General features: G+C 41.3%; 1 pseudogene; it reads left to right on the top strand.

Annotated features, from left to right (window-relative positions):
• The first annotated feature begins 6409 nt into the window (after positions 1-6409).
• LOC112475951 lies at positions 6410-7258 on the top strand (annotated as a pseudogene).
• The last annotated feature ends 1281 nt before the right edge of the window (positions 7259-8539 follow it).

Raw genomic sequence — 8539 nt, 5'->3', positions numbered from 1 at the left:
TAATCTTAATCTAGCCCGATGTGCCATCAGGCTCCCACCAGAGGACAAGATGAAGACCATGTTTGATGTCTAATAGATTTTAGGTGTGGCCCCAGTACAAGCTACACCATTTAAGATCCCACTCTGGTACCCGTTTTGCATTTTCTTCTTTCTGGTTTTGGGTGGTTACTGTAGGATCCCTCTGGAATTGATATTACACTCTGAATCTTGATCTCATTGGGGTCTTAACAACCTTTCAGCCTTTTCCTATCTCTTTATCCCCAGCCGTTGGATGGATGGGATTCAACCTAAACGGTCCTTCTCCTGGCACTATGATGCCCACATCTGGCAGTGCAGATGGAATCCTTGGAAACTGATGCCATCTGAAATTGAGGCTAAGCTAGCTAACCATGTACCTTTGAGCATTCTAATCTAGATTTTTGGCTTATTTCTTCGAGGGCAGTCCTAATGCCAGATGAATCCCACAACTCTGGCACTGTCTTCTGGATTTCTCTGCCTAGTCTTATCTTTGAGGTTCCAGCCTACTTCTCAGTGAGTCTCTCCAAGTTATGCATATTGGTTCTAATTCCAGCCCATGGGGCTATGTATACGATAGCTCTTCATATATTTGTAAATGCTTACGGTTTCAGTTTTCTCTTGCTGCATAACAAACCACCCCAACACTCAGTGGCTCAACGCAACAATAATATTTTTGATAATGATCTTACAATTTGGCAAAACTCAATGGGAGAAGCTCATTTTTGCTCCATTAGGCATTAGCCAGAATAGCTTGATGAGATAAGGATCCATTTTCAAGTGGTTCACTTACATGGGCTGGCAGTAAGTTTGGTTGGAGCTATTGGCTGGGTGCCTCAATTCTGCTACATGTGGGCCTGCCTCTTTAGCTGCTTGAAATTCCTTATAACAGGGTGGCTGGGCACTAAGAGAGAGGAAATGGAAGCTGTCAGTCTTCTTAAAAACTGTGCCTGAAACTGGCACAGTATCACTTTCCCTGTATTCTCTTGGTCAAAGTGGTCACAGATTCGGCTCAGATTCAAGGGTTGGAAAATATAACCACACTTCTTGAAGGAGGAAATGAACAAAGATTTTGTAGCCATCTGTAATGCACCACAGTAACTACAGGTACATCTTGCCCTATCCTCTTTGTTTTACTCCTCCTCCCACTCCTTAAGTCTTCTCTAGACTAAAAGGCCCCTGTTCTTTGGCATCGGTCTGAGTTTTATCAATATATAAACAACATTTACTTTATAAGTAATAATTATGGTCATGTCAGGAATTGTGATAGGTGCTGGTGGTGCTGAAATGATTAAAACATGGACGCTGTCTTTAGGAAAAACCACAGATCAAAACATAGTTCTTTTTTTCTCTTCTGATCTAGTTTTAATCATTTTCTCTCCTAAGCATCTCACCAAGGACTTAATGCTATATTTTAATGTAAGCCTATTATGAAGAATAGAACAAAATTTTCACCTCCTTTGTATTAAAGCTTATATCTTTCTTGATGCGACTCAAAGTCATGCTAATTTCTTTAAGAGTTACATTTCATTGTTATCTGACACTGAATTTATTATCGATTACAACCGCAGGGCTGCTTTTTCTAATGTCCTGTTGGTGTGGCATAGCACTTCTATCTTGTACATGGAAAGCTGGGTTTTAGACACAATTCAGCTGTTTAATGGCTGTCCTTGTAAAATTTCACCTTGTTAGCTCTAAAAGACTGCTCTAGCCTGTCAAGATAATTTAGATCCTTATCTCTTGTCTGAAATACCAACCTTTGGTCAACAGGAAGTTGATGGCTGTGCTCTTAGGTATTCAGGAAAATAATTGATAAAAATGTTAAACAGACTGAATATAGAACCCTCTAATCTGCCACTGAAAATCAAGGATGACGCAGGAATCATCATTCAATTTCCCAGTTGTCCGTGTACCTAGCCCATAAAACTTCATTTGATCCAATAGCGTACCATGAAAATCTCTTGCTGTCCTAGAATTTCACATAAATGGAACTACGCAACATTATGTTTTGTACATAATGTTCTGTCACTAAACATAGTGCTTTAGATATTTGTCCATGATTGTTGCATAGATCTGTAGTTCCTTCCTTTTTTTTAATTGCTAAGTAGTGTTCTGGTATATGAATGTGTTGCTGTTTGTTTAGCTATCCTCTTGGTGGTTTGGGTGGTTTCCAGTTTGGGGCCATTATGAATAGGGCTGCTATGAACATTTTAGTGCAGTTCTTTTTGTGCACATATGGTTCCATTTCTTAGACAAACACCTGGGGGTGCAATGGCTGTATCACATGGTAGGTATATGTCTAATATTTCAAGAAACTGCTGAACTGTTTCCAAAGTGTTTATATTTTAAAAATATATTTTAGGATTGTGTGGTTCTACACTTCTTGTCTGTAAAAGTGTAGCACAAGGCTTGATTAAGAATGTAATATTCACGTTAGGCTTACAATGACATTTCCTGTGAAAATGAGGACTTTGCGATTACAGCTGGCTAGCTTAGCCATCGACACCATTTTCCCCATAATTATGCTATAAATTAGTGGTGACCCCTGAGCCTCTTCTGGTAAGAATTCAGTATCTGGAAGGTGAACACAAAATCCTCCAAGGTGTTCTTAAGTGGTGCCTAAAGGAAAAACATGTTGTAATGTGACATAAGTTAATAATTTTAAGGAGCCCATAGGCCTGGCAGTAGAATTAAATGCTTAACAATAATTCAAAAATGGCTTGCAGAAACTTAAAAATGTGAAGCATTTAGTGGGGCTGAAATTATGCTCCTGACATATATGTGTGACACACGAGAGCACTTACCTGAGAATTTATTATCAGCTTCTGAGCAAACAAAGCCTGACCTACATTTGACTAAAGTCAGCTGTCTTTGGTTAATCCTATGGGCTCCTTTTTATTAATGTCACAATTGCTAATGTGATATAACATTGTCATTACTGAACAGCACAGCGGGATGAGCTGCAGCTGTTATTTCTTTTTTTGAACCTACTGAGTCATTAAATCTGAGTTTGGGGGAAATACAAGTTGTAAAGATTATTCAAATTCTGATTGAGAAATAGGACTACTGGGAAATTGTGGGTACATAGAGTAAAACTTTGAATCAATCAAGCTTCCCTTTTTTTTTTTTTCTTTTTTTTGGTGAAGCTTGAATGTTCAAAATTGTTCCTTATGTTTAATTTGAAATCTGATGTTAAGGAAATAGAAAATAAAAGAACAATAATAATTACATGTTAAGTCTTTTTTTCTGATGGGAAAGTAATGTCTTATTACTGAGAAAATATTAGGAAGATCATTTTCCTTAAAAGAGCATAACATTTTCTTTTAAGAATTCTAATATTAACCGAAGAAGGATATGCTTTTGTTCTAACAAGCTGGAGAATAATCAATTACTCTAATATCTAAAGGAAATTTTGTTGTAGTTTGTAGGTATTCCTTGTAAACATTTCTATCTTCTTTTGGAATTCTTACTTTGCCTTTGGTCACAATCAGGACATGTAAAGGGTATGATCCTGCAGTTCCCAAGGTGAGCCAAGTCATCTTAGGGTGCCTCAGTAATTTTTCAGTTTTTGAGGGAAGTAGAGCGATATTCAATATTCATTGGATATCACAAACTACTAGCCCAAGATTTTTCACAGTTTCTTCAATAAGATTATACGTTATCCTCTCGAGATGATGTCATATATTTGTTATCCTGTGTTTTTGATAGTTACTGAGATAAATAGCAATTACCATATGAAAAGCAAAGCGGAACAGGAGGCAGTGTCAAATCTGATTCCAAAGTTTGAGAAGTTGTGCCGTGCTCAATGCCGACATCCCAATTAGTAAACCCAATTACTTGTGTTTGTTCAAGAATAAAATAAAAACATATTTTCTTTCGGTTTACATGTATTATTTTTTCAAAGGGCTACTAAGTTTTTAGGATGATAAAAGGAAAACTTACCAAGTTTTACTGACCTAACTACTTAGTCAATAGAACAGTTGGTTTTTTCTTTTGGGCTAGGCACACTGTGAAATAATTATGGAGTCACTCAGGATTCCTTGAAGTAAGAAATTTTGGGAACCCTTGGCATAATCTGATGATCATTAATTTCTGACCTGTTATGTTTATTTGATTACTGTGTTTTTGATGTTATTTTAAAATCTTAGGAGCAATGACATTCAGAGGCTGGCATTTCTAAAGCTCACTACTAGATGATATTTTGGAAGCCAGGCTTCTGCAATGACTTCAATGACTCCAAGCAAAAATTTAAGTTTTAAAAAGCTTATCTTTTGCATCATACCCCATGGGCATAGAAGTCCCTAGGGATCTGTACTGCCTGCTCCCACCACTCAGAGTGTGGCCTGAGGACCAGCAGCTCACTAGAAATGCAGACTCTCAGGCCCCACCACGGGCCTGCTGAATCAGAACCTGCATTATAACCAGATCTCCAGCTAACTGATAGGCACGTTAAAGTTTGAGAAGCACTGCTCAATAACATACACAATCTGAGAGATGTTACTATTACAAAGATGGCATCACCCTTTGCATATGTCTTTAAAACCTAGTTTCTCTGCACCTTACATATTTAGGGGCTTACTGTCCACTAGTTAAACCAAATCTTCCTAATGAATCAATGATGGATTATAGTTGAAATGTTGAAATGTCTTATCATTTCTCAAATAACTTAGGAATTTTGGAAGAAGCTTCATATAAACACTTATCTAACACAGTGTTTTCAAAATATCTGACTGTTTTAGATTGAATATTTGTGTTCCTCAACGAAAATTCCTATGTTGAAGCCCTAACTCAGCAATGTGATGATATTTGGAGATGGGGCCTTTGGGGGGTAATTGGGGTTAGATTAGGTCATGAGGGTAGGGCCCTCATGATGGGATTAGTGTTCCTTTAAGGGGAGACACCTGAGAGCTTTCTCTCTTCCTCTTCCTCTCCCCCTTTCTCTCTCTCTTCCTCCTCCTCCCCCTCACCTTCTCCCTTTTACTCCCATTCCTCCTCCCCCTCTCCCCTGGCATGAGAAAAAATAAGAGACCATGTGAGCACACAGTGAGATGGCAGCTGCCTTCAATCTAAGAGAAGAGGCCTCGGAATGAAACCTATCTTGCTGGCACCTTAATCTTGGACTTCTCAACCTTCAGAACTGTGAGAAATAATCTGCTGTTTAAGCCACTCAGTCTGTGGCATTTTGTTATGGCAGTTTGAGCTAAGACACTGGTCATAACCAGCACCAGGCACTCCTGGGAGGCCCTGCATGTTCTAATTCAGTAGTTCTTTGGTCTAGAAATTTGTTTATGCATAGACTACATGGTGAGTATCAGGATCAGATATTTTATTAACTCATTATTTCCCACATATCTCCATTACCTTGAAATTAGTTACCTGATTTTAAAGATCATCTGAGGACTTGTTGGAAACACCCAGGACTCTCCTTTGGAGGATGTGATCCAATATGCTTGTGAAAAGACCCTATGAATCCGTGTATTTAATGAACACCCTAGATGATTCTAATAATCAGGTAATTTGGGGAAAATTTTTCTAACCCAAAGAATAAAATTGATGGAATTTTGGACACTTGCTGTGGACCAGTAGGAAAACATTAGTGAGTCTCTCCATTTAGAAGATCTTTCTACTGAAGAGGCTCCAGGAAAAACAGGTCCTTCCAGCTTCCCCTGCAATGTTGCTGCCTTTTTTTCCTGGTGACCTGGGCTCTTCTCAGCCTTCTGCATCCAGGTATGCCCTTGGATTCTGAATCACTTGGAAGGCATTTGATAAGAAATTCAACCAAGTTATGTATGACAAGTTGTCATTTAATGCAATGTTCTTCCTATGCAGGCTTGCAGTTCAACATGGGCAATTCCCTTCCCTAGAATGCAGGACCATGTGTATACAGATGTGTGGGGGGTGGCGATGAGGGATGGTGATTTTAAGCTAAGAGAATGTTCTTCATGCCCCCCCTCCCTTAATAAGAAGTCATCTAATCTAACTAAGTATAAATAGGTTAGTTTCTAGTTTTTGCCATGGCTTCTAATCAAGCTGGCTCTGAAAAAAATCCCAGAAGAATCTTAAAAATCTGTCCAAGGAAGATTTTCTAAATGTATAGACTTTGCAAACTGTCACATTGGATTGTTGCTTTTGTCTTGTAAATGTCTTCAACATTTCTCAGTGCAGCCAAATCATCTTACTCTCTTGTCTCCTGGCTATATTTTGGAAGATTAGGCTCACTGTATACTTCAAAATGGGTTTTCCTGGTGTGGAGCAGAAGGCAGGGATGTCAGGCGTGTGAGATAGGAAAAAGAGATGTTAAAAGTAGGAAAGAGTCTTCCGCACTACCCAGGGAGGGGTCCATATGTCATTATTCTGGATTCCCATCTTCCGTAACTTAAAGGGAATTTTTACAATGTCCAGAGCCCCTGATGTCCTACAAATGAAGGTGGAGGCTGTCCTCAAATTCCTTGCAGCTGGAACCCACTCAGGTGGCATCCAACTTAACTTCCAAATGAGACGGTACATCTACAAAAGGAAAAGCGATAGCATCTACATCATAAATCTGAAGAATCTGGGAGAAGCTCATGCTGTTATTGCCGTTGAAAACCCAGCTGATGTCAGTATTATATCCTCCAGGAATATCAGCCAGCAAACCCATATTAGTGGCCGTATCACTCCTAGGACCCTTTCCAATCTCATTCAGGCAGCTTCTGGGAGCCGCACCCTCTGGTGGCTACTGATCCCAGGGCCAACCAGAAGCCTCTCACAGGGGCATCTTATGTTAACCTGCCTGCCATTACTCCCTGTAACTCGAACTCTCCTATGTCCTATGCGGTTATTTCCATCCCAAGCAACAATCAGCGAGCTTACACGTCTTAAGTGGTGGATGCAGACCCAGGGGTTTCTGCGCATGTGCGGCACCACCCTGCCAGCTCCCGTGGGAGGTCCCACCTGATCTCCACTTCCACAGAGACCTTGAAGTGATTGAAAAGGAAGAGTAGGCCGCTGCTGAAAAGGCTGTGCCCAAGGAGGATTTTTAGGGTAACTGGACTGCTCCAGCTCCCGAATTGACTGCTACTTAACCTGAGGTCACTGAAGGGCCTGAAGGCCTAGGTGTGTCCTCTGTGCCTCTGCAGCGATTCCCTGCTGAAGCCTAGAGCACTTAGTTGCCACGGAGGACCGGTCTGCAGCCCTCACCACTCAGGCCACTGACTGGGTAAGAACCACCACTGAGTGGTCCTGTTCTTTCACAGACTGTTAAACAGGAGTAGAAACAAGATCAACAGAAAAGAAACACTTTCTTAAAAAATGAAAAGAGTGGGATAAAGGCCACTGTACACCAGCAGAGGCTAGGACCCTCGGGGTGTGATTGCTCTGTGTTCCAGTGTCAGTAAGAGCAGGGCTGGGGATGGAACTTGGGTCTTCTGATTCCAGTTCTGCTTTCCCAAGTAATGAAAGTGATAATAGCAAACATTTATTGAATTTTTATTGTCTACCAGGCGCTGATTTATGATCATCACATATGTTTTCATTATTCTAAGTACACACATTTCCTTACTTTATGTTTATACCACATATGAAGTAGATACTATTACTTCCTCTTTTTGCACCTGAGGAAACTGAGAGCTAGAGGACACTATAACTTAGGTCCAAAGGTCTTTTGTCTATTGAGTGTTGCATCCCTGTGTCAGTTATGAGTTTCTTGAAGTCTCTCGGCTCCAGATTTGTCCTTCGCTTTTTGCTCTGTGATAGTGGACTGGACTTTCTCAGCACTTTTCTTTTTCAGGGGGGTGATGTGAAGCTGTGTCAGTAGAGGGAGCTGAAGGGACATTGCAGGAGGAAAGGGCTCTCTCTCGTTCTGGCTGCTGCTTTTGCTCTCTCCTGCTCCTGCTGCCTTCAGTCAGGGGTTCGAGTATGAGGGATGTCCGGTGGAGTCCGGCCCCAGCTGTGCACTGGAGTGGGCAGTCCCTTAGCGACTTTGCAGCCCCAGCCTGGGCCCAGTGACTACTTTACTCTGGCCCTCCTGACATTAACATTGCATGTTCCAGGCTTTGTGCCCACAGGGGCATCCTCACTCCTGTGCACACTCCTCCAAACCCATCTGGCTCCTGCCCTGAGGTTTGCTTCCTGTGGCTCTCCTGGTGTTGACATCGTGCCCCAGACCTCATACCTGCAGTGGCACCTGGCTTCCTCTGCAGGCCCACTCACCTGCCATAGCTTGCCTGTCCCCGGGAGGGTTGCTGATGCTTGCCCAGCAACTCTGGCCCATCTGTGGCCCAGGCAAGACAGTGACCATTTTCACTATCCCATGGTCTGCAACCTCATCTTCTTCCATAAGATTTGAACCTCAGCCTTGGGGAGGGAACTCTCTTTTCGAGTTTCTTTTTCCTTGGACATTCTCCCTTGGTCCAAGGTATCCTTTAAAGTTCTCTTTACATCTTTGTAGTTACTCTCCTATCAGAGTTTAGTAATTCTTTATATTAAACTTCTGTTTAATTACTGTCTTCTGACTTCCTAATTGGATCCAGACTGCTACAGTCTC

This window comes from Pteropus alecto, unplaced genomic scaffold (genome assembly GCF_000325575.1).
Source record: "Pteropus alecto unplaced genomic scaffold, ASM32557v1 scaffold92, whole genome shotgun sequence".
NCBI lineage: Eukaryota > Metazoa > Chordata > Mammalia > Chiroptera > Pteropodidae > Pteropus > Pteropus alecto.
The sequence above is the reverse complement of the archived record's forward strand: the minus strand, read 5'-3'. Positions and strand labels throughout refer to the sequence as shown.